Consider the following 25301-nt stretch of genomic DNA (forward strand, 5'->3'; position numbering starts at 1 on the left):
AGGTCATGTTGGAGGTAGTGCAGCAAGAAGGCACTCATGTGTCTTGCGCAGCCATGCGGACCAAGTCCACGCTGTGTTTGTGGCATAGAGGTGCTAACCGTTCTTTCTTCCTCTGACATCTCCCCCCAACCTCTTTCAACTGAAATTTGACCAAGGTCTCCCTCATCTGGTGAGTCTTCCATGTCCATGGCCAGTTCATCCTCCATTTCTCCATGTTCTCCTGCACCTTTCTCAACATTTCGCCTGCTACCATGCGCCCTTGTTGATCCCTGTCCCCCATGGTCCCATGTCTGCCGCCTTGGTGATGATGAACGTCTGGACCTTGGTGATGTTGTTGTGTCTTGCGCATATGAATCCTCCTGTAGTTCCTCCCCTTCCTGTTGTCTCACCCCCTGACTCCGAATAGTGTTTAGCGGGTGCTTCAGCATGTAAATGACTGGAATTGTCATGCTGATAATGGCATTGTCAGCGCTAAACATATTCGTCACCATGTCGAAACTGTGCAGAAGGGTGCATGGTGCATAGGTTCTTGATCTGATACCACTCCATCAGGGTGATGTGCCCCACCTCTGCATCTCGTTGGCCCAGGCTATACGTCATGACGTATTGCACCAGGGCTCGGCGGTGCTGCCACAGTCACTGTAACATGTGGAGAGTCGAATTCCAGCGTGTCGGCACATCGCATTTCAGGCGATGAACCGGCAGGCCGAAAGACTTCTGGAGAGATGCAATTCGCACAGCTGCGGCGGTTGAATGGCGGAAGTGAGCAGACAGTTTTCGTGCCCTGGTCAGAAGGCCATCTAGGCCGGGATAGTGTGTTAAAAATTGCTGGACAACAAGGTTCAACACGTGAGCCATACAAGGCACGTGTGTCACCTTGCCCAGGCGAAGGGCCGCACCCAGGTTTGCAGCATTGTCGCACACGGCCTTACCAGGCTGCAGGTTGAGTGGAGACAACCATTTATTAAACTCAGTCTCCAGAGCTGCCCACAACTCAGCCGCTGTGTGACTCCTATTTACAAGACATGTCAAGCTAAAGACCGCCTGATGCTGTTGCGCTCTGCTGCCAGCATAGTAATGAGGGGTGCATGATTTCTTCTGCGCAGTGCGAATGCTGGTGGCCTGACCAGGCAAGCTTGGGGCGGAGGTGGAGGACCCAGATGAGGTGGAGGAGGCAGAAGCAGTGGCGGAACTTGGACAGACAGAGGATTGACACACAAGTCGTGGGGACGGCAAGACTTGTACAGCAGACCCTTCACCATCTATCTCCATAGTTACCCAGTGCCCAGTCATCAACATGTAACGTCCCTGTCCATGCTTACTGGTCCAAGTATCGGTGGTGAAATGCACCCGTTGACACACAGAGTTTCTCAAGGAAGCAGTGATGTTGTGTGCAACATGCTGGTGTAGCGCGGGCACACCTTTCTTAGAGAAGTAGTGGCGACTGGGCATCTGGTACTGGGGCACAGCGACAGACATAAGGTCTCTAAAATCCTGTGTGTCCAGGCGGAAAGGCAGCATTTTGGTAGCCAAGAGCTTACAGAGGGATAAAGTCAACCTCTTCGCTTTGTCATGGGTCGCAGGAAATGGCCTTTTATTTGTCCACATCTGAGGGACAGAGATCTGGCTGCTGTGTGTAGACGGTGTTGAGTAGGGTGTCCCTGGAAAAATGCAGCTTTGTGAGGAAAGTGCAGGCGGAAACATGATGTCGCCTTCATCCAACGTGTGTGCTATCGATGTCTGAGAGAGCTGTACACACGTATTTGTTTCCCCTTCCAAACCAACTGACGACCTACCAAGCAAACTGCCTGTTGCGGTTACAGTGGTGGAAGTTGTGCGTGGAAAACCAGGTGTGACAGCTTTCCCCACAGTCCTAGAAGATGAAGAGCGCGCGGATGCACTGGAAGGGGCAGGCGGTGGATGGTTCGCTCCGCTAGGCCGCATTGCAGCACGGTGAGATTCCCACTGGGACATATGATATTTATTCATGTGACGATTCATGGAAGAAGTTGTCAAACTGCTGAGGTTTTGCCCTCTACTAACAGAATCACGACAAATTTTACAGATCACATAATTTGGCCGATCTTTTGCTATGTCAAAAAAGGACCAGGCTAGGCAAGGCTTAGAGGGCATGCGACCTGCTGAGCCCCCCCGACTAGTGCTCAGAGGCAGAGTGGTGGCTGAGGATGCAGTTGTAGACGTGCTACCAGTGCTCCGACTTTGTCCAGGAAGGCGAAAGGTAACTTCATCGTCGGTTGCATCCTCCCCCACCGACTCTGTTGACCTCCTCAAGTGCCTGACTGTGGGTTGACAGTAGGTGGGATCTGGAACTTCCTCATCAATTGTTGTGTTTGCACTCCCCTCACCCTCAGACCGAGCCTCTTCTTGCCCTGACCGAATATTTAAGTTGTCATCCCAATCTGGTATCTGCCTCTCATCGTCATCAGTATGTTCCTCATTGTCTATTACCACAGGTGTTTCAGTTTGTGAATAAGGGTCAACATTATGCTCAGAAACTTGGACATCACGGCCTGAATCTGAGTCACAAAGGTTCTGGGCATCACTGCAGACCATTTCCTGGTCTGTACTCACTGTAGCTTGGGAGCAGACCTCTGATTCCCAGGCTATAGTGTGACTGAACAGCTCTGCAGACTCAGCCATCTCAGTTCCACCATACTGTGCAGGGCGGATGGGGACTTAAGAGCTGTGAGAATGCAAGTGTGATTGGGCTGACAACTTAGAGGACTGGTGTTTTTTGAATGCGGTAGTTGAGGTGGCGGAGAGGGCACTTGTTGGACCACTTGAGATCCATTCAAACATTTTCCTTTTTTGGCCATCATCTACCTTTGTTCCAGTTGTTCGTGTCCGTAAAAAAGGGAGCACATCGGATTGTCCACGGTAAGTAGTAGACATCTTACTTTTGCTGGAAGATGGTCTATCTTCAGCAGATGTTAATGGAGCTTTGCCACCTTCCCCACGGACAAACCCTTTTTTTCCTTTTCCAACACGCCTCTTCCCCTTTCCACCAGCATCTGTCATTTTGCCACTCATTTTGATTGCGACAAGATTGTGCACTTAAAATGTGGTAGTAAAAATTGAGAGGTGGTGTAGATTTCAGCGGTGGTCTAGCTTTATTAACAGCAAAATAAACAACAATAATTATCCCTGACAATGCAACTACGGCCCTTAAACTGGCAGCAGTGTTTGCTAGTATAATGGCTTAGTAACAATGAGTTTGAGTGTGCAATGCAGGCAGACGTGCTGCAAATATCTTGTCACTAGTGGGACAATACAGAAGTCCAACAGCCACGTTTAGGATGCCACTAAGTTTCCTCAGTGTTTGCTAGTATAATGGCTTAGTAACAATGAGTTTGAGTGTGCAATGCAAGCAGACGTGCTGCAAATATCTTTGCACTAGTGAGACAATTCAGAAGTCTAACAGCCACGTTTAGGATGCCACTAAGTTTCCTCAGTGTTTGCTAGTATAATGGCTTAGTAACAATGAGTTTTAATAACAATTACATTTGGTGCCTTTGGAAAGAGGCAGCTACATAATAAAGAACTAATTCCTAAACCCTTACTCCAGTCTGCACTTTAATCCTATATTGATTTTATAGCTGTATCTTGAATATGTTTTGGTAAAGAGCTAAAATGACAAAACTTGTGTCACGGTCTAAAATTCTGGACCTAACTGTATTACGTTTATTTTCCTCTGGGCTCCACTGAAACCACAGAGAATAATAAGAGACCTTCAATTTGAGGAAAATACCCTTGCGGAAAATCAAATTTTCAGTATACTAAGCCCAATCTGATTAATAAGAATTCTGGCTAATCTCATGTCACCTTTCATGAAAGTTTCAAAGTTCAGTTCACTAACCCTTACCGAATAAACGCTACGTTCGCAGAACTGTTCATCTAACCGTTTGATGAACCTTTTGAACCTCATAGTATTCAATGGGATACCAAACCTAAGGCAGAGAAGACACCTTAATGGGGTCAAAAAGTATCCAAAACAGTAAAAAATATGTTTTACAGTGCAGCCCCACTGTTTTGGCATAGCCATTAGCTTCCTAGATTATTTACATAAGAAATATAGAGTTGGATGAGAGACAGATGTAGTGCTGGTATTCCCATACTCCTGCCAGTACATACAAGACACAAGTTGGAGACATAACTTGGAGTCTTGAGATTTAAAAAAACTTTCAGTCAGACAGCAGAATAGTGGAATGAATGGGTCTGCTCACACGTCAGTGATTTTTCACTGCACGTGTCTCCGTGCAGCTTACCCGCGTGTGCGTGATTGCTGCACGAAGACATGTCCATTTTTTTCTGGCATCTCTGATGTTCCACGGACCACGCAGTGGTGTGGTCCGTGAAACACGTGCCAGAAAAAACGTGCATTTAAAATAATAAACATTTTAACTCACCCGGCTTCAGGCGCGCTCTCTGCAGCCCGTCCTCCCTGCTGCTTCTAAGCCGGCTGATTACTGTCGCGCATATTCATTATGCGCGACACAGCCGACCCGGAAGCAGCTGCTGCAGGGGTCAGCGCCGGCCGGATGCTGCACCGCGGGAAGATTCAGCACCACGGAGAGCGGGAGCGAGCACAGGTGAGTTGATTTCTAAGTGCAATCACGGGCCACGGAGAACGGAGCCCGGATTGCACTTAGACAACCCACGTGTGCCGTGATTCACGGCACACGCAGGGACATGTGCGTGTTTTACACGCCAGTGAAAAACGTCACTGTTTTTCACTGACATGTGAAACGGGCCTAACAATGAGTTTGAGTGTGCAATGCAGGCAGACGTGCTGCAAATATCCTTGCACTAGTGAGACAATACAGAAGTCCAACAGCCACGTTTAGGATGCCACTAAGTTTCCTCAGTGTTTGCTAGTATAATGGCTTAGTAACAATGAGTTTGAGTGTGCAAACGGCAGGAGGGTACAGTGCCAGGGTTGTGGGTCTGGGTAGAGGAAAGGAAGCCTCCCTTTCTATCCCTCCTAATGGGGAATTGCAGCGAGGAAATCCCTAACTTTAGCTACACAGACGCTGTCATCTTGTGTAGCTGTTAAAATCTGTTTTCACTGCCCTGACTGTCACCTACGGCTCTGACCCTGCCGGTATTAGCCCTACAAGGACTAATAGAAACTTCTATCCCTATTCTGTATAGCGCTGTGTATAGATCGTACACATCAGTATCGGAGACAGGAGCTACGCCAGCGGTGACTGACACCTAGACGCAGAAGAGATAATGGCGTCCGGATGGGCAGATACTCGTTTTTATAATGCAAGGACATGTGACATGGACATCCTATCACACATGCCGTTGCTTCTCTGGCTAAAAGTCCACTTAGCTGTGTGTGTGCCTGGGATTGGCTGACATGCTAGCCCACCCCACTACACGCCCGCGCTTAGGGAAGGAAGACAAGGAAAAAAAAAATGGTGATCATCCCAGCAGCAGTGATCTGAATTCGCTTTTCCTGCACACTATACACTGAAATTTCATAATAGTGTAAGTCACAGAGTGACTTACACTATTACAGCGGAAAGCCAGCTAGTAATTAGCTGGTCTTTTTGCTGCTAGAACCGTTCTTGAACGTATCTAGAACTATCGAGCTTTAGCAAAAAGCTCGAGTTCTAGTTCGATCTAGAAAAGCCCCCAAAATCACTCGAGCCGCGAACTGGAGAACCTCGAACCGCGAACCGCGCTCAACTCTACTGGTGACCCTTTGTTGCCAATCACAGTAATGCCAGTAGTCAAAAGGGCTATGGTATTACCGAGATTGGCAAGCAATACCCGTATGTTCAGTGGCTGAAAAAAGCTTTGAAATGTGGGGTGGCATCTTGAGCAAGGCAACTAAGTAGCTGACACTCGATCAAGTATCGAATGTCTCGAGCATCTCAATGCTCGTTCAAGTACTGAGTAGTGCAGAGCAAGCTCGCCTATTAATAACAATTACATTTGGTGCCTTTGGAAAGAGGCAGCTACATAATAAAGAACTAATTCCTAAACCCTTACTCCAGTCTGCACTTTAATCCCATATTGATTTTATAGCTGTATCTTGAATATATTTTGGTAAAGAGCTAAAATGACAAAACTTGTGTCACTGTCTAAAATTCTGGACCTAACTGTATTTCGTTTATTTTCCTCTGGGCTCCACTGAAACCACAGAGAATAATAAGAGACCTTCAATTTGAGGAAAATACCCTTGCGGAAAATCAAATTTTCAGTATATTAAGCCCAATCTGATTAATAAGAATTCTGGCTAATCTCATGTCACCTTTCATGAAAGTTTCAAAGTTCAGTTCACCAAGCCTTACCGAATAAACGCTACGTTCGCATAACTGTTCATCTAACCGTTTGATGAACCTTTTGAACCTCATAGTATTCAATGGGATACCAAACCTAAGGCAGAGAAGACACCTTAATGGGGTCAAAAAGTATCCAAAACAGTAAAAAATATGTTTTACAGTGCAGCCCCACTGTTTTGGCATAGCCATTAGCTTCCTAGATTATTTACATAAGAAATATAGAGGTGGATGAGAGACAGATGTAGTGCTGGTATTCCCATACTCCTGCCAGTACATACAAGACGCAAGTTGGAGACCCAACTTGGAGTCTTGAGATTAGAGATGAGCGAACCGGTCCCGGTTCGGCTCGAGGCCGGTTCGCCGAACGGGGGTCCCGTTCGAGTTCGGTTCGTCGAACGTTCGACGAACCGAACTCGAACGTATAGGCTATAATGGGAGGCAATCACAAACACATAAAAATGCATTATAAATGTACACAAACAGTTAATAAACATTGCCATAACACTTACCGGTCCTCGCGATCCCTTCTGCACTCTGTCTCCTGCCGCTATTCCATCCGATGATCGCTGAATCCTCCCGGTGACCTGCACTGCCAGCAGAGAAGCAGGACCTATCGTGACGTCAAAATAGCCATGTGACCAGTCACGTGGCTATTATCTCATTGGCTACAGACTGGTCACATGACTATGACACGTCATGTAGGACCTGCGAGTGCATCTCTCCGGTACACAGTGCACATATGTGTATCGCCGTGTACCGGCGACATGCTCTAGCACACGGTCGACTCCCCGTTCCGTTAGGGACCGGCTGACACAGCCGGTCATTAACGGAGATCACCGTTGCCATAGCAACGCAGTTAGCGGTGACGTCACCGCTAACCGCGGCTCCGGGAGCACCGTTGCTATGGTAACGCGTCTGTCAGCGTTACCGCTAGCAGCCAGCAGTGATCACTCACGGAGTGAAGGCTGCACGCTGCTTCCCGATTGTAGTGAGCATTGTAGTTAGGATGGAGGTTCCCCAGCCCCAAGTGATGCCCCTCACTACAATCGTCACTACTACTACACTAGAAAGAAAGAAGACAGAAGAGCAGGATCGTGGAGGGCTGACAGGGGTAATAAAGATGGAGTCTCTAATGTGTCTGTGTATTTATTTCTATTAAAGTATTTTTTCTCTGTGTGGTGTCTTTTTTTAACCCTTTATTGGAGATTCTTAATGGCCGGGTCAAACGTGCCTGACATTAAGAATCTCTGGCTTAATACTGGCTGGTAAAACAAAGCCAGTATTAACTCATGATTACCCAACAAGCCACCCGGCTCCAGGGCTGTTGGAAGAGTTGGATACAGCGCCAGATGATGGCGCTTCTATGAGAGCGCCATTTTCTGGGACGGCTGCGGACTGAAATCCGCAGCAGAGGCGCCCACAAACCTCGGGCTAACCTGTGCTGCAGATTCCAATCCCCAGCTGCCTAGTTGTACCCGGCTGGACACAAAAATAGGGCGAAGCCCACGTCATTTGTTTTTTAATTATTTCATGAAATAAGTGAAATAATTAAAAAAAACGGGCTTCCCTATATTTTTGGTTCCCAGCCGGGTACAAATAGGCAACTGGGGGTTGGAGGCAGCCCGTGGCTGCCAGCTGTACCTGGCTAGCATACAAAAATATGGCGAAGCCCACGTCATTTTTTTGGTGGGCAAAAAACGTCTGCATACAGTCCTGGATGGAGTATGCTATGCCTTGTAGTTCTGCAGCTGCTGTCTGCTCTTCTCCATACAGACACACAGCAGCTGCAGAACTACAAGGCTCAGCATACTCCATCCAGGACTGTATGCAGAAGTTTTTTGCCCCCTGAAAAAATTATGTGGCTTCGCCATATTTTTGTATGCTAGCCAGGTACAGCAGGCAGGTACGGCTGCCCCCAACCCCCAGTTGCCTATTTGTACCCGGCTGGGAACCAAAAATAAAGGGAAGCCCTTTTTTTATTATTTCATGAATTTCATGAAATAATTAGAAAACAAATGACGTAGGCTTTGCCCCATTTTTGTGTCCAGCCAGGTACAACTAGGCAGCTGGGATTGGAATCCGCACCACCGGTTGGCGTGAGCTTTCTGGGCCCCACTGCTGCGAATTGCAGTCTGCAGCCACCTCAGAAAATGGCATTTTCATAGAAGCGCCATCTTCTGGCGCTGTATCCAACTCTTCCAGCACCTGCCTGCTATACCTGGCTAGCATACAAAAATATGGCGAAGCTCACGTCCTTTTTTTGTAGCTTTTTGGCAAAAAAAAAAAAAAATGCTTCCCTGGATTTTCCATTGCCAGTGAAGGTAACACCAAGCAGTGGGGGTTAGCAGCCAGTAGCTGCTTGGATTACCCTTAGCTAGCAATACAAAAAATGCAGTGGGAGCTAACATATATTTTTTTTAATTATTTATTTAAATAACTAAAAATAAAATGGGCTTCCCTGTATTTTGATTGCTGGACATCACAGTGCTGTAAAAATAAATCTTTAAAAAAATGACGTAGCGCTCCGCGGTATTTTTGATTCTCAGCGCAGATAAAGCAGACAGCTATGGGTTGCCACCCCCATCTGCCTGCCGTTACCTTGGTTGGCAATCAAAATACAGGGAAGCCCATTAATTTTTTCTATTTAAAAAATAGTTAAAAAAAAAAAATTACGTTGGGTCCCCCCATTTTTGATAGCCAGCTAGGGTAAAGCAGACGGCTGTAGCCTGAAAACCACAGCTGGCAGCTTTACCGTGGTTGGGGATCCAATGTGGAGGTCCCCTCAGGCTCTTTTTTATAATTATTTTATAAATATTAATAATTACACAATAAAAGTAGGGGACCCCCCAAATTGGATCACCAGCCAAGGTAAAGCGGACAGCTGTGGTCTGGTATTCTCAGGGTGGGAAGGTCCATAGTTATTGGGCCTTCACAGCCTAAAAATAGCAGGCCGCAGGCACCCCAGACGTGGCGCATCCACTAGATGCGCCAATCCTGGCGCTTCACCCCAGCTCATCCCGTGCCCTGGTGCAGTGGCAAACGGGGTAATAAATCGGGTTGATACTAGCTGTAAAGTCACCTGAGATCAAGCCCAGCAGTTTGTGATGTCATGGCGTCTATTAGATACCCAACATCATAAACTGTCAGTACTAACAAAAACAAAAAATCGACAAAAGAAATTTATTTGAAAAAACAGTCCCCAAAACATTTCCTCTTTCACCAATTTATTGTAAGAAAAAAAAAGGGGTCCCACGACGACTCTGGACCGTCTAGAATATGGGGGGGAGACACTCAGGGAACGTATCCCCCATTTTCTAGGAGTGCGGACCCTTCATGTGAGGAGTGTGGGTGCAATGAATCTGCACTCACTCTCCCCGGGTCCACAGCAGCAGAGTCCATGTCGTAATGGTTGCTACCAAAGCTGCAATGCCCTGCTCATGAGGTAAGGGCATGCCTAATCAGGAGAACTACTGTAGAGGAAGCTCTGCTCACTGGTATATAGGTGCTCAGAGGTAATAATAGATAAAATTAGTGAGTAACCTCGGCACTCTATATCTCCCAGACTAAGTCAGTAAGTCACAACGGATAGTAATGCAAAATCACTCTTTATTGGTCCGTATTAAGAAAATTTTTTTTTCATAAGCATATATGTTTTTGTCCAAAACAAGTTACAAATGACGTTTCGGCCTGAGCCTTCGTCAGATTGGACTTATCTGCATGTAATCATGAAAAATGACAATAATCAGTATCACATAAGAGTGAGAGAACAATAACATAAACTCGAACAATGTAGAGGTACAATTGGGATGCAGCAAAAAAATTGCAACACAGCAAGAAATGAAACACATGATACAAATGTCATAATACAGTACAAGGACAATATAGTAATGACAAATATGGGGTCAGAGTAGACTTAGACAGCTCTGGTACGAAAGAGATGTCAATCATAAAGTAACATGTGCAGTAGGTGTAGAGCTACACTATGCATGGCAGAGCTAATGGGTAGACCGACCATAGAAAAAGTAGAGAAAAAGTGGAGAAAAAGTGGAGAATAAGTGGAACATAAGAGGAGAAAAAGTGGAGAAAAAGTGGAGAAAAAAGTGGAGAAAAAGTGGAGAAAAAGTGGAGAAAAAGTGGAGAAAAAGTGGAGATTAAGAGGAGAAAAAGTGGAGAAAAAAGTGGAGAAAAAGTGGAGAAAAAGTGGAGCATAAGTGGAGAAAAAGTGGAGAAAAAGTGGAGCATAAGAGGAGAAAAAGTGGAGAAAAAAGTGGAGAAAAAGTGGAGAAAAAGTGGAGCATAAGAGGAGAAAAAGTGGAGAAAAAGTGGAGAAAAAGTGGAGCATAAGAGGAGAAAAAGTGGAGAAAAAGTGGAGAAAAAGTGGAGCATAAGAGGAGAAAAAGTGGAGATTAAGAGGAGAAAAAGTGGAGAAAAAGTGGAGCATAAGAGGAGAAAAAGTGGAGAAAAAGTGGAGAAAAAGTGGAGAAAAAGTGGAGAAAAAGTGGAGCATAAGAGGAGAAAAAGTGGAGATTAAGAGGAGAAAAAGTGGAGAAAAAGTGGAGAAAAAGTGGAGAAAAAGTGGAGCATAAGAGGAGAAAAAGTGGAGAAAAAAGTGGAGAAAAAGTGGAGAAAAAGTGGAGAAAAAGTGGAGATTAAGAGGAGAAAAAGTGGAGCATAAGAGGAGAAAAAGTGGAGAAAAAAGTGGAGAAAAAGTGGAGAAAGTGGAGAAAAAAATGGAGAAAAAGTGGAGAAAAAGTGGAGAAAAAGTGGAGAATAAGAGGAGAAAAAGTGGAGAAAAAGTGGAGAAAAAGTGGAGAATAAGAGTAGAAAAAGTGGAGAATAAGTGGAGAAAAAAATGGAGAAAAAGTGGAGAAAAAGTGGAGAAAAAGTGGAGAAAAAGTGGAGCATAAGTGGAGAAAAAGTGGAGAAAAAGTGGAGAAAAAGTGGAGCATAAGAGGAGAAAAAGTGGAGAAAAAAGTGGAGAAAAAGTGGAGAAAAAGTGGAGCATAAGAGGAGAAAAAGTGGAGAAAAAGTGGAGAAAAAGTGGAGCATAAGAGGAGAAAAAGTGGAGAAAAAGTGGAGAAAAAGTGGAGCATAAGAGGAGAAAAAGTGGAGATTAAGAGGAGAAAAAGTGGAGAAAAAGTGGAGCATAAGAGGAGAAAAAGTGGAGAAAAAGTGGAGCATAAGAGGAGAAAAAGTGGAGATTAAGAGGAGAAAAAGTGGAGAAAAAGTGGAGAAAAAGTGGAGAAAAAGTGGAGCATAAGAGGAGAAAAAGTGGAGAAAAAAGTGGAGAAAAAGTGGAGAAAAAGTGGAGAAAAAGTGGAGCATAAGAAGAGAAAAAGTGGAGAAAAAAGTGGAGAAAAAGTGGAGAAAGTGGAGAAAAAAATGGAGAAAAAGTGGAGAAAAAGTGGAGAAAAAGTGGAGAATAAGAGGAGAAAAAGTGGAGAAAAAGTGGAGAAAAAGTGGAGAATAAGAGGAGAAAAAGTGGAGAATAAGTGGAGAAAAAAATGGAGAAAAAGTGGAGAAAAAGTGGAGAAAAAGTGGAGCATAAGAGGAGAAAAAGTGGAGAAAAAGTGGAGAAAAAGTGGAGAAAAAGTGGAGCATAAGAGGAGAAAAAGTGGAGAAAAAAGTGGAGAAAAAGTGGAGAAAAAGTGGAGCATAAGAGGAGAAAAAGTGGAGAAAAAGTGGAGAAAAAGTGGAGCATAAGAGGAGAAAAAGTGGAGAAAAAGTGGAGAAAAAGTGGAGAAAAAGTGGAGCATAAGAGGAGAAAAAGTGGAGAAAAAGTGGAGAAAAAAGTGGAGAAAAAGTGGAGAAAAAGTGGAGAAAAAGTGGAGAAAAAGTGGAGATTAAGAGGAGAAAAAGTGGAGAAAAAGTGGAGAAAAAGTGGAGCATAAGAGGAGAAAAAGTGGAGAAAAAAGTGGAGAAAACGTGGAGAAAACGTGGAGAAAAAGTGGAGAAAAAGTGGAGCATAAGAGGAGAAAAAGTGGAGAAAAAGTGGAGAAAAAAGTGGAGCATAAAAGGAGAAAAAGTGGAGAAAAAAGTGGAGAAAACGTGGAGAAAACGTGGAGAAAAAGTGGAGAAAAAGTGGAGAAAAAGTGGAGCATAAGAGGAGAAAAAGTGGAGAAAAAAGTGGAGAAAACGTGGAGAAAAAGTGGAGAAAAAGTGGAGAAAAAGTGGAGCATAAGAGGAGAAAAAGTGGAGATTAAGAGGAGAAAAAGTGGAGAAAAAGTGGAGAAAAAGTGGAGAAAAATTGGAGAAAAAGTGGAGAAAAAGTGGAGCATAAGAGGAGAAAAAGTGGAGATTAAGAGGAGAAAAAGTGGAGAAAAAGTGGAGAAAAAGTGGAGAAAAAGTGGAGATTAAGAGGAGAAAAAGTGGAGCATAAGAGGAGAAAAAGTGGAGAAAAAAGTGGAGAAAAAGTGGAGAAAGTGGAGAAAAAAATGGAGAAAAAGTGGAGAAAAAGTGGAGAAAAAGTGGAGAATAAGAGGAGAAAAAGTGGAGAAAAAGTGGAGAAAAAGTGGAGAATAAGAGGAGAAAAAGTGGAGAATAAGTGGAGAAAAAAATGGAGAAAAAGTGGAGAAAAAGTGGAGAAAAAGTGGAGCATAAGAGGAGAAAAAGTGGAGAAAAAGTGGAGAAAAAGTGGAGAAAAAGTGGAGCATAAGAGGAGAAAAAGTGGAGAAAAAAGTGGAGAAAAAGTGGAGAAAAAGTGGAGCATAAGAGGAGAAAAAGTGGAGAAAAAGTGGAGAAAAAGTGGAGCATAAGAGGAGAAAAAGTGGAGAAAAAGTGGAGAAAAAGTGGAGAAAAAGTGGAGCATAAGAGGAGAAAAAGTGGAGAAAAAGTGGAGAAAAAGTGGAGAAAAAAGTGGAGAAAAAGTGGAGAAAAAGTGGAGAAAAAGTGGAGAAAAAGTGGAGATTAAGAGGAGAAAAAGTGGAGAAAAAGTGGAGCATAAGAGGAGAAAAAGTGGAGAAAAAAGTGGAGAAAACGTGGAGAAAACGTGGAGAAAAAGTGGAGAAAAAGTGGAGAAAAAGTGGAGCATAAGAGGAGAAAAAGTGGAGAAAAAAGTGGAGAAAACGTGGAGAAAAAGTGGAGAAAAAGTGGAGAAAAAGTGGAGCATAAGAGGAGAAAAAGTGGAGATTAAGAGGAGAAAAAGTGGAGAAAAAGTGGAGAAAAAGTGGAGAAAAAGTGGAGAAAAAGTGGAGCATAAGAGGAGAAAAAGTGGAGAAAAAAGTGGAGAAAAAGTGGAGAAAAAGTGGAGAAAAAGTGGAGATTAAGAGGAGAAAAAGTGGAGCATAAGAGGAGAAAAAGTGGAGAAAAAAGTGGAGAAAAAGTGGAGAAAGTGGAGAAAAAAATGGAGAAAAAGTGGAGAAAAAGTGGAGAAAAAGTGGAGAATAAGAGGAGAAAAAGTGGAGAAAAAGTGGAGAAAAAGTGGAGAATAAGAGGAGAAAAAGTGGAGAATAAGTGGAGAAAAAAATGGAGAAAAAGTGGAGAAAAAGTGGAGAGAAAGTGGAGAAAAATATGGAGAAAAAGTGGAACACCCTTTGGTACCTTTCATGTGGCACTAAGGGGTGCTTAGCTTTGTATTTAGCCAAAAAAATGAAAAAAAAATGACATAGGGTTCCCCCTAGTTTTGTAGCCAGCTAGGGTAAAGCAGACGGCTGCAGCCTGCAGACCACAGCTGGCAACCTCACCTTGGCTGGTAATCCAAAACTGAGGGCACCCCACGCTGTTATTTTAAATTAAATAAATAATTAAAAAAAAAAACACGTAGGGGTCCCCCAAAATTGGATCACCAGCCAAGGTAAAGCAGACAGCTGGGGCCTGATATTCTCAGACTAGGGAGGTCCATGGTTATTGGAATCTCCCCAGCCTAAAAATAGCAGGCCGCAGCCGCCCCAGAAGTGGCGCATCCATTAGATGCGCCAATCCTGGTGCTTCGCCCCAGCTCATCCCGCGCCCTGGTGCGGTGGCAAACGGGGTAATATTTGGGGTTAATACCAGATGTGTAATGTCACCTGGCATCAAGCCCTGGGGTTGGTGAGGTCAGGCGTCTATCAGATACCCGACATCACCAACCCAGTCAGTAATAAAAAAAAAATACACGACAAACACATTTTTATTTGAAAAAACACTCCCCAAAACATTCCCTCTTTAACCAATTTATTAGATTGAAAAACAAATCCAGGTCTGGTGTAATCCAAGGGGTTGCCATGACGATGCACACTGTCCCAGTCAATGAAGAGCAGGATGTTCCCCATTGGCTGGGAGAGCAGTGCAGTGACCTGAGCTAACATCAATGGGTCAGCCCAGGTCACTGCAGGGGGGTGACAAGTGCTGCTGTCAGTGAGGTACATTACCTGCGCTGATCTCCAGCACACTGACAGCCCCTGTCACTGAGGTCAATGACCGGCGCCTTCACATCAAGTATCGCGAGAGGTCCGTGACGTCACCGCCAGTGTCAGTCTCGGGTCGGAAGCGATAGGTGATGTGACAAGCGGCGGCCATGGAGGACAGTGACAGCGCTGAGGTCGGGATGGCGGGACTTCATCACCGCAGGTAAGCCGAGCGAGCGAGCGAGCGGGCGGGCGGGCGGTCGGGGGGGGGGGGGGTGGATGTGTGTGTGTGTGTGTGTTTGTGTATGTGTATGTATGTGTACATGCCGCGGGCAGGAGGGGGTGGAGCGAGCTGAGCGGGAAAGTGTGGGCTTCCTGCACGTAACTAAGATAAACATCGGGTTACTAACCAAAGCGCTTTGCTTGGATACCCGATGTTTATCTTGGTTACCAGCTTGTGGCAGGCTGCCAGCGATGGCTCCTGCTCACTGTAGCTGTAAAAAGCCCTGCTTTTTGCTGCTAGAACCGTTCTCGAACGTATCTAGAACTATCGAGCTTTTAGCAAAAAGCTCGAGTTCTAGTTCGATCTCGAACAGCCCAAAAATCACTCGAGCCTAGAACTGGAGAACCACGAACCACGAACCGCGCTCAACTCTACTTGAGATTTAAAAAAACTTCAGTCAGACAGCAGAATAGTGGAAAGAATTGCTCCCTCCCCCATTTCTCTATAGTGGATTTACACAGAAGGTAGGTATGGTCCATCCAACACACAGGATGTTGCCTGTCGTTTCAATTTTAAAAATAAAAAAAGGGATGAGTGACAGGATTAGGCCTCTTGCTACCACACATCTTCCAGTACAGACAAGACCCAACTACAGACAAGACCCAACTTGAAGACCCATCTTGGAGTCTTGACATTTAAAAACCTTTCAGAAAGACAGCAGGATAGCAGCATCAATTGCACCCCCCCATTTCCCCATAGTGTGTTTACACACCAGACCAGAGGCATTTCCATTTTAAAAAGTGAGCACACAGTAACCATGCCTTCTGCAGCAGGGCACCCAGGCAGGAAAAGTGCCTTATAAATTTCTGTACAACCAGGGTTGAGCATATGAGTCATGCAATGCACATGCGATGTTAACCAGGTGTAGCAAATATAGTGCCGCCACCAGGCTTGCACTGTCTTCTCATACGGCCTTCCCTGGCTCCAGGTTCAGTGGAAACAACTATTGATCAAACTTGACCTGAATAGTGGTCCACAACTCTGCAACTGTGTGACTTTCTCCAATCCATATTAATTTACAAACTGCCTGATTATGTTGACTTACACACAGGATGTCTAGCATGTTCATTTTAACACTAGAACTACTGAGGTAGTCATTTTGACTACTTTGCACTATGTATTTCTATATAGGTGTCACGAGTCCAGTAGTTCTAGTGTTAAAAATCAAGAGATGCATGAGTGACAGGGGTAGGCCTCTTGCTCCCAGAACCCTGGCACTATAGACCAACTATAGACCACTATAGACCACTATATTTTCCCAGGGGGCCTTGTTCTAGTGTCACTGCGTTGAGAAACACGTGATGGTGTCTCCGCGATGTTGGATGTTGATCTCCCCGAGGTCAACTATCCTTACATATGTGGTTAAATAGGGTTTGTCAGATAACTGAGAAATTAGTACTAGGTATCTGAAAATGTTCTCCAAATTTGATCAGTGTTCTTTTACATTTATCTTATTTACATTTTTTATGTGCTATATAGACCACTATAGACCAGAACAACTTAGAAACCTTACTTTCAGTTTCCACATTTCCAAAAATTAAGGTCAGACAACAGGAAAAGTGGCAACAATTGTCACAGACAAATAGTCCAAGACCGCAACATGGATGAGTGGGACCGGCCCTGTAACAAGGCCTGAACCAGTATTTATACCTTCACCAGAGACAGCAAGATGACAGACAGGCATAGATCTCTTGCTCCCAGAACCCCGGCACTGCAAACAAAACAACTTGGTGACCCACCTTGGAGTTTTGGGATTTAAAAACCTTTCAGGCAGACAGCAGGACAAAAGGACAGTGGCATCAATTGCCCCCCTATTTTCCCATAGTGTCTTTGCATATCAGGGAGCTATCGCCCATACAACACACAAGATGTGGCCTGGCATTTAAATTTCAAATGGGTGACCCATTTTGGAGTATTGATATTTAAAAACATTGAAGGCATACAGCAGGACCATGGCATCAATTGCCCTTCCATTGCCCCATGGTGTCTTTGCACAGCAGGGAGATATGGTCCATGCAACACACAGGATGTGGCTATGCATTTAAATTTTAAGAATCAAAGGGGAATCAGTGACAGGATAAGGCCTTTTGTTCCCACACCTCTGCCAGTACAGAAAGAGACATCTTAGAGACCCATCTTGGAGTCTTGACATTTAAAAAGAATTCATACAGAAAGCAGGACAGTGACATCAATTCCCCCCCCCCTATTTGCCCATAGTGTGTTTGTACAACCGAAAGGTATAGTCCATTCAACTCACAGGATGTGGCCTTGGTGTCTCACATGGGTCCAAAACACCAGGCATGGTCACTTCCATAACAGCTGACAAGCTTTCACTGACCCTGACTGTAGTGGTTAAACAAGTGGAGGTTCTGCGGTCAGAGACCCGTGTGAAAATAGTTTCATTGGTGACACAGGAGGAAGAAGCAGCAGCAGATGTGGTTGATTTGGTGGGCAGTGCTTGGGTAGGCCCAGTTGTCTGCATTATAACGCAGTTAGATTTCCCAGTAATAAATGTTGGAAATTATTCAAATTTTTGCCTCTACTGAGTCGTTGTTTACAAAGTTGGCAGATAAAAAAAGTTGGGTCAGCCTTTGTGGTCTCAACAAATGCCCAAGCTAGGCAACCTATCCTGAGAACTGCAGACCCACAACTGTTGTTATCTACAGCCAGAGTTGTGGCTAAGGATGCAGTGCTTCTCATTGTTGCATCACTTATGTGTTTGTGTGGGAATCGCTTATGTCGCACCCCAGGGCTTTGGAGTACTCAGTCCGCGGCAGTATATTTACTAGGACAGTTCACTGAGTGGTTATTGCCCGGTTCCGTGACCCTGGGGGTAGCTTAAAAGGGGCATTTGTATAAGTGAAAAATAATAAAATAAAAATAGTTTTTTGTAACGCCACTTGCGGTATGCAGTTATATGGAGAGAACCGCTGCTGCAAAGTCTATCACTGCTGGAGCTGGTGGTATTGGGCAGCTTAGATATAATGACTTTCCGCAAGTAGAGCTATGACCCAGGGGATGATGATGGTGGTTGTAGTCTATGGGTGCAAAGGTGTAGGAATAATTCAGATAACACAGGGGCTGCTTTTAACTTGTGCATTACTCACTGGCATTGAGCTGTTGCCACCCGGTTCGTGCTGGTCTTTACCAATCTGGTATACCCTTTGTTCCAGTGCCGACGTAGTGAACTGGTGAGCTTTACCTCCATGCATCCTGTAGTAGTAGTCGGTGGGTCCCATTGGCTTGGAGAGCTTGTGGGGTCCCCTCCTGTTGTCTCAGTCTTGGCCCGTATGGCAGGCAGCTTGAACCTCTCTTGGGATGGACCTCTGTCCCCGTTCCCAGGTTCCCTCTCTGCTGCTGTGCCCCGAACACTAAAGTCGGTAAGGTCCTTGATGGTCCCCTCACCGGGCAGATTATTATCAGGCGAGCCTGAAGCATCCTCCTGAACTAGGGCTCTGTACCCCGTCGGTGCTGGGTCCAGTGAGTACTTCACCATAATCTTCCTGGCAACCATACACTTTTTTTACTCAGTAGGTCACTGCACACTTTCCCATCACCACGTCAACTTCTGACTGACTTGGTGTCTGGTTACTTTCTTAACTCAAAACTTACAAAATGACCATTATCCATCCATTTCACTGACTAGCCCCTCCTCTTCCCAGGTTTCTGACTAGTGGATTGGATGCATCCCAGCCTATAGGTGACCACCAGTCAAGTCCATTTCTAGCCTATTACCCAGTCTGAGAGCAATGGGCGTGGTTTGTGTGTGTATTGTGGTGTTTAACCAGCACTGATTTTCCAGGAATCTGGGGTTAGATGTAGTACCCTGTGGCACCTGACAGTCAGGGGCGCCACACCTACGTAACATGCTCATCTTCCTCCTCCTCATCTGCTGAGCTACTCAGCTGTGTGCCTCTGGGATCATACCTTGTCAGATCTGGAACTTCATCGTCATGCTCTATGTTGTGCCACTCCTCCTATTCCTGACCAGACATCACAGGACAGTATGCATGTGCCTCAGGTATCTGATCCATAGAATCTGACCCGTTGGGACTTGTAGAAGCACTTGACAGTGTGAAATGGCCTTTGTCCTGGGGAGCCTGCACACGGGTTTGTCGCTCTTTTTTAATTCACACCTTTTCATAAAATAAAGCCGAAGTCTTTTATGCACACTGGAATGGAGCCACTCATGTTTCTCTTCTTCAATTGTAAATTTGCCTAAGGTGTCTGAGCCTCATTAATATCATCTTCACCTGCAGAGGTTGACAATTTGACGAGAGTCGGGATCCTGCTCAGACCCTACGTCATTTGGGACAAATACAAAGATTTTGGGCATTGGTGCAGATGCTTTCCTGCTCTTGAGTCTGGGAATCTTTGGAGCAGACCTCTGATGCTCATGGGATAGAAGGTGCTAACAGCTCTACAGACTCGCCCATATGTGGTTCCCCACAGTCAGTTTGCCAGTTGGAGATTTGTGACATGGGCGGAAAAAAGTGTAATTGGGGTGACACCTATGAGGAATAAACTGTGTGTGATGTTGGGGTGCAGGAAGAGGAGGAGAGGCCACTTGATGCAGCACTTGCCATCCACCCGAACGTGATAAGATCATGTGCACTGTGCTTGTATTTATTAAACAGTTTATCCTAATACTGTAACCACTATGTGTGCAAACTTGTTATAGACTAGCATTATGTTGTTATTAGAGTTGAGCGCGGTTCGCGGTTCGAGGTTCTCCAGTTCTAGGCTCGAGTGATTTTGGGGCCTGTTCTAGATCGAACCAGAACTCGAGCTTTTTGCAAAAGCTCGATAGTTCTAGAAACGTTCGAGAATGGTTCTAGCAGCAAAAAAACAGCTAATTCCTAGCTGCCTTTCCGCTGTAATAGTGTAAGTCACTCTGTGACTCACACTATTATGACATTTCAGTGTATAGTGTGCGTGAACAGCGCCTTCAGATCACTGCTGTTTGTATAATGGCGATCGCCATTTTTTTTTTTTTCCTTGTCTTCCTTCCCTAAGCGCGCGCGTCTTGTGGGGCGGGCCAGCATGTCAGCCAATCCCAGACACACACACAGCTAAGTGGACTTTTAGCCAGAGAAGCAACTGCATGTGTGATAGGATGTCCATGTCACATGTCCCTGCATTATAAAACCGGACATTTTCCTCCAGGACGCCATTATCTCTTCAGCGTCATTGGTGTCAGACATCACTGTCGCAGCTCCGTCCTTTGTCCTATCGCCGATACAGCTGTATGCGCTCCATACACAGCACTAGACAGCTTAGGGAGAGCACTTTCTATCAGTCCTTTTAAGGGCTCAAACCGGTAGGGTCAGAGCCATAGGTGACAGGTCCTGAAAACAGAGACAGCATCTGTGTAGCCAAGGTCAGGGATTTCGTCGCTGCATTTCACCATTAGGAAGGAATAGAAAGGCAGGCTTCCATTCCTCTACCCAGAGCCCCACAATCCTGGCACTGTACCCTCCTGTCCTCTGCACACTCCAACTCTTTTAAACTAAGCCATTATACTAGCAAACAGTCAGTGTACCTAGTGGCATACAAGAAGTGGCTGTTGTACTCCATTAGTGCCGCACTGGTGCAAATTTATGTGCAGCACCTCTGCATGACACCCTCCTGCTCTGTTTTTAATGAGCTATAATGATAGCAAAAAATACTGCCATTTAGTGGCATCATAGAACTGGCTGTTGTATTCCATTAGTGCCCCACTGGTGCCAAGCTATTTCTATCACCTCTGCATGACACCCTCCTGCTCTGTTTTTAATAAGCTATAATGATAGCAAAAAATACTGCCATTTAGTGGCATCATAGAACTGGCTGTTGTATTCCATTAGTGCCCCACTGGTGCCAAGCTATTTATAGCACCTCTACATGACACCCTCAAGCACATTTTGCTACGCTAATGTTATAGCAAACGCAGGGAATTCATTGCTGCATTTGATAATTCGGAGGGATAGAAAGTCAGGCTTCCTTTAGCTTTTCCTTCTTTTCATAGACAGCATCTCCAAGAGCAATTTCTCCTCCACGTCTAAGTGTGGAGAGGCAGCTAGTGCGCATGCGTGTGGCGATTTACCCCAGCTGCAGCCTAATTACAGTGTTTCACCTAGTGAGTATGCTCAGCCTGACTGTGCCATTCCTGACGCTAAGTCTTCATTTCGGGATACAGCGCATGCTCCCACACTAAGTGTGAAAAGCCTCTTTGCACAGGTACTTGCATTCCGTGCCGGGTCTAAGTCCTGTTTTGTGCCTAGACACCATGCTAAAGCTGATAGTCTTTTTTCAGAGACTGTATTTAATGCTACTGAGCATGCTCAGGCACTTACTGCATCAGAGACTAGGTCCGGTAATAAACTCTTTGGCCCTGCCCCTGATGTGGGGGTCCCATATAGACCACAGGGCATCAGGTGTCCTCCAAAATGGCTTGCAGAGGCCCACCCCTATGACTTGTCACCGCATTATTGATGGTCAGACGATGACTGGTGAGGTGTTTGGGTCATGGCAGCCATGAGGTCATTATTGAAGTTCCAAATAGGACGCTAGTTATGCCACTCATGACGTGTCACTCTACTTTTGTCTCCAGGAGGTGCATTGTGGTTCACCCTGGTTTGGGGCGGACCCAGGTTATAAAAGGGGCTGGAGCCAACAAGGAGGTGCGCAGTCTTCTATTATGCTCCGAAAGAGCACACCTCCATGTGTTGAACCCATTGCGGCTTTAGGCCAGAGGTAGGCAGGGATAGGGTGTCGATGCAGGCCACCACCACAGTTGGCTTGTGCAGCCCAGTGGCATTAACAGGCCTGCTGCTGCTGATGCGCCTGCTGTCCACAGGTGTGCCCCTACGCACACGGTCAGCGTACTCAATGGCCCCTGTGTTGTTAACAGGGAGTTCCTGGGCTGGGTGGGCATGTGGACCCTGTGACGCTAACAGGGCTCACAGTCTCCAGATCTGAATGGCGTCTAACTCGGTTCAGGCTACTATTAGTTTCATAGCCACACAGCTCTGTATCCTCCACCAAACCTTCCAGTTGCCAACCTCTCCTTTTCCAACTGGGAGCACGGTGGACACTGACTGCTGATGGGGATATATACCTTTCTCTTTCTTTTCTTATTAATTTTCGTTATATAGCGGTAACATAGTATATACCACTTTATCCAAATCTGCCAGTCCCACTGTAACAGATGGTGTTTCTTCAGCAAATGTTACTGTTGCTTAACCACCAAATCCACGGACCAAAACTTTTTTCCCCCTTTCCAACACACCTGTTCCCCTTTCCACCAGCATCTGTCCTTTTTCAACTCATTTTGGTATATGACCAAAAGTGCAACTCTGCAGGGACACCGTACTCAACGCCATCTCAGCACAGCAGCCAGCCCTCGGTCCCTCAGATGTGGACAAGTAAAAGACCATTTCCTCCTATCCATGACAAAGCATTGAGATTCACTCTGTGCAGCACTGGTGTTTAGTGGAAAAGCAGATCTAAGATTGCGTACCACATTCTGCAGATACTCCTGTATACGTGCGTCCACTTCTATGGCAGGAATTATTTTGCCAAATTTTGTCTTGTACCGGGGATCTAACAGTGTGGCAACCCAGTATTCTGGATTACTTTGAATTCGTACAATCCAAGGGTCATGTTGTAGGTAGTGCAGCAAGAAGGCGCTCATGTGTCTTGTGCATCCAGGAGGACCAAGTCCTTGGTGTGTTGGTGGCAGAGAGGTGAGAATCGTGCCTCCTTCCTCTGCCCTCTCCCCACAACCTCGCACAACCGAAATGTGAGCAAGCTCTCACTCATCTGCTGAGTCTTCCATGCCCATCGCCAGTTCGTCCTCCATTTCTTCATGGGCTCCTGCACCTTCCTCAACACTTTTTGCTGATACTCTGCGCCCTTGTTAATCCCTCTCCCTCACCATGACTGCCGCATAGGTGCCGCTGACCATCTGGACCTCGTAGATCTTGTTATCCCTTCCGCATATGACTCCTCCTGTACTTCCTCCCCTTCCTCTTGTCCCTACACCTGACTCCGAATAATAATTACAGTGTGCTCCATCATGTAGATGACCAGAACTGTCACGCTGAGAATGACATTGCCAGTGCTAAACATCTTCGTCGACATTTGTAAACTGTGTAGCAGGGTGCATAGGTCCTTGATCTGACACCACTCCAGCAGCGGGATCTGCACCACCTCTGGATCAAGTTATCCCAGGCTATATGTCATAACGTATTGCAGCAGGGTTCGGCGGTGCTGCCACAAATGCTGCAACATGTGCAGATTCAAATTCCTGCGTGTGGGCACATCGCATTTCAGGCGTTTAACCACCAGACCTAAAGACTTCTGTAGCGACGAAAGTTGTTGAGCTGCTGTGTGCGCACGATGGAAGTGAGCACATAGCGAGCGTGCCCGCTGCACAAGGCCATGTAGGCCGTGATGGTGTTTTAAAAATTGCTGGAGAATTAGGTTCAACACGTGAGCCATACAAGGCACGTGTGTCACATTGCCCTGACGATGGCCCGCAGCCAGGTTTGCATCATTGCCGCACACGGCTGTTAAGTCACCAACGGAGTCCGCTCCGTCAATTTGTACTCCGGTCGCCAGGTGACAACATGTTCCTTTCATGCATAGTGCTGATGATGGGAGAGGAGTCGATGCCAGCGGCGCAGGTGGACGCAGGTTATGCTCACCCACTGGGCTGCATTACCTTGACAGATGCAGAATCTCTGGCTGAATGTAGCTGGTGGGTATCTCACAGATGAAATACCATCATTCAGCTACAACCAATGGGAAGACACCACACCCTTTTTTATGCCCATCCTGTCTGCAGACCACTGCCAGACATAGCTCTGCTTTTACCCCCAGTTCAGTTTTATGATTTTGTGTGCTTGTTACCTGACTACTTTTCCTGCTTGCTGTTTATGTACCTTGTTGGCCGATCCGCATTTCACCTCTGCTTGTTTTCTGATTAAGTCCTGGCCGTCCCATTCTGTTCCTGTTCCTCAATTAATGTTTTGACCCTGCCTGACTACTATTCTCTGGAACTGCAGCCTTCCACAGGTATTAATCACCTTGGGCCCTGTGCAATTCCTAATCCCTGTATAGGGGTTAAAGGGTTTCAGGGTTCTAGGGGTCCTGCTTGGTGAGTGGCTTCCCTCTAGCCTATCATTTACAGCCCATCTGAGTGTGTGGATCAAGGAAGGCATTACACCGTGCTCTCTGCAGAAGGCCATGTGGGCCAGGATAGTGCTTTAAAAATTGCTGGACAACCAGGTTCAACACATGAACCACACAAGGCACGTGTGTCACATTGTCACAGCGAAGGGCCGCACCCATGTTTGCATCATTGTCGCACCCGGCCTTCCCTGGCTGCTGGTTGAGTGGAGACAACCATTGATGAAACTCGGTCTCCAGAGCTAACCGTCCACAACTTCTCAGCGGTGTGACTCACATTTCCCATACATTTCAAAGTAAACCTTTGACCGCCTGATGGCATTGAGCTCTGCTGCCAGCATAGTAAGGAGGTGTGTGGTAGTCCTTGTGCGCAGTTACAAGGAAGGGTGGCCTGACCACACAGGGTTTGCGCCAAGGTGGAGGACCCACACGAGGTTGAAGAGGCAGAAGCAGTGTATTAACTTCTACATACGGAAGAAGGATTGAAACAACTCGTGGGGACGGCAAGACTTGTACAGCAGACCCTTCTCCATCTCTCCCCACAGTAACCCATTGCCCAGTCAGCGACATGTAACGCCCCTGTCCATGCTTACTGGGCCAATTATCTGTGGTGAAATGCACCCTGTCACACAGAGTTTCTCAAGGAATCAGTGATGTTTAGTGCGACATGCTGGTGAAGCGCGTGCACGCCTTTGTTGGAGAAGGAGTGGCGCCTGGGCATCGGCTCTTGGGGCACTGCGATGGGCATAAGGTCCCGAAAATCCTCGGTTAAAAAGGTTGGAAAGGCAGCATTTTGGTAGCCAACAGTTTCCAGATGCTGAAAGTCAACCTCTAAGCCATGTCATGCCCTTCTAAAAGCATGTAAAACACAGCGAGGGGACGCCAACCACAGTCTCCCTCGTTTCCACTAACTGGGCCACACACACCCCACTTGACTGGCATCGGTTGAGCCCCCTTTTGAAAAAGAAAAAGATGCTTTGCATGAAGCACTCTCAAAAATACGTGTGCCTTTCCCGTCCCCTGGCTGACCCAGGGGAAGAAAAGTCCTCTGAGAGCCATGACTTGTTCATCTTGGTTCTTTTAGAAACACAGCGAGGGGACTCCAACCACAGTCTCCCTCGTTGCCACTAACTGGGCCACACACACCCCACTTGACTGGCATCGGTTGACCCAATTTTCAAGATGAAAAAGATGCTTTGCATGAAG

The sequence above is a fragment of the Anomaloglossus baeobatrachus genome, chromosome 2 (assembly GCF_048569485.1).
Source record: "Anomaloglossus baeobatrachus isolate aAnoBae1 chromosome 2, aAnoBae1.hap1, whole genome shotgun sequence".
NCBI classification, from domain to species: domain Eukaryota; kingdom Metazoa; phylum Chordata; class Amphibia; order Anura; family Aromobatidae; genus Anomaloglossus; species Anomaloglossus baeobatrachus.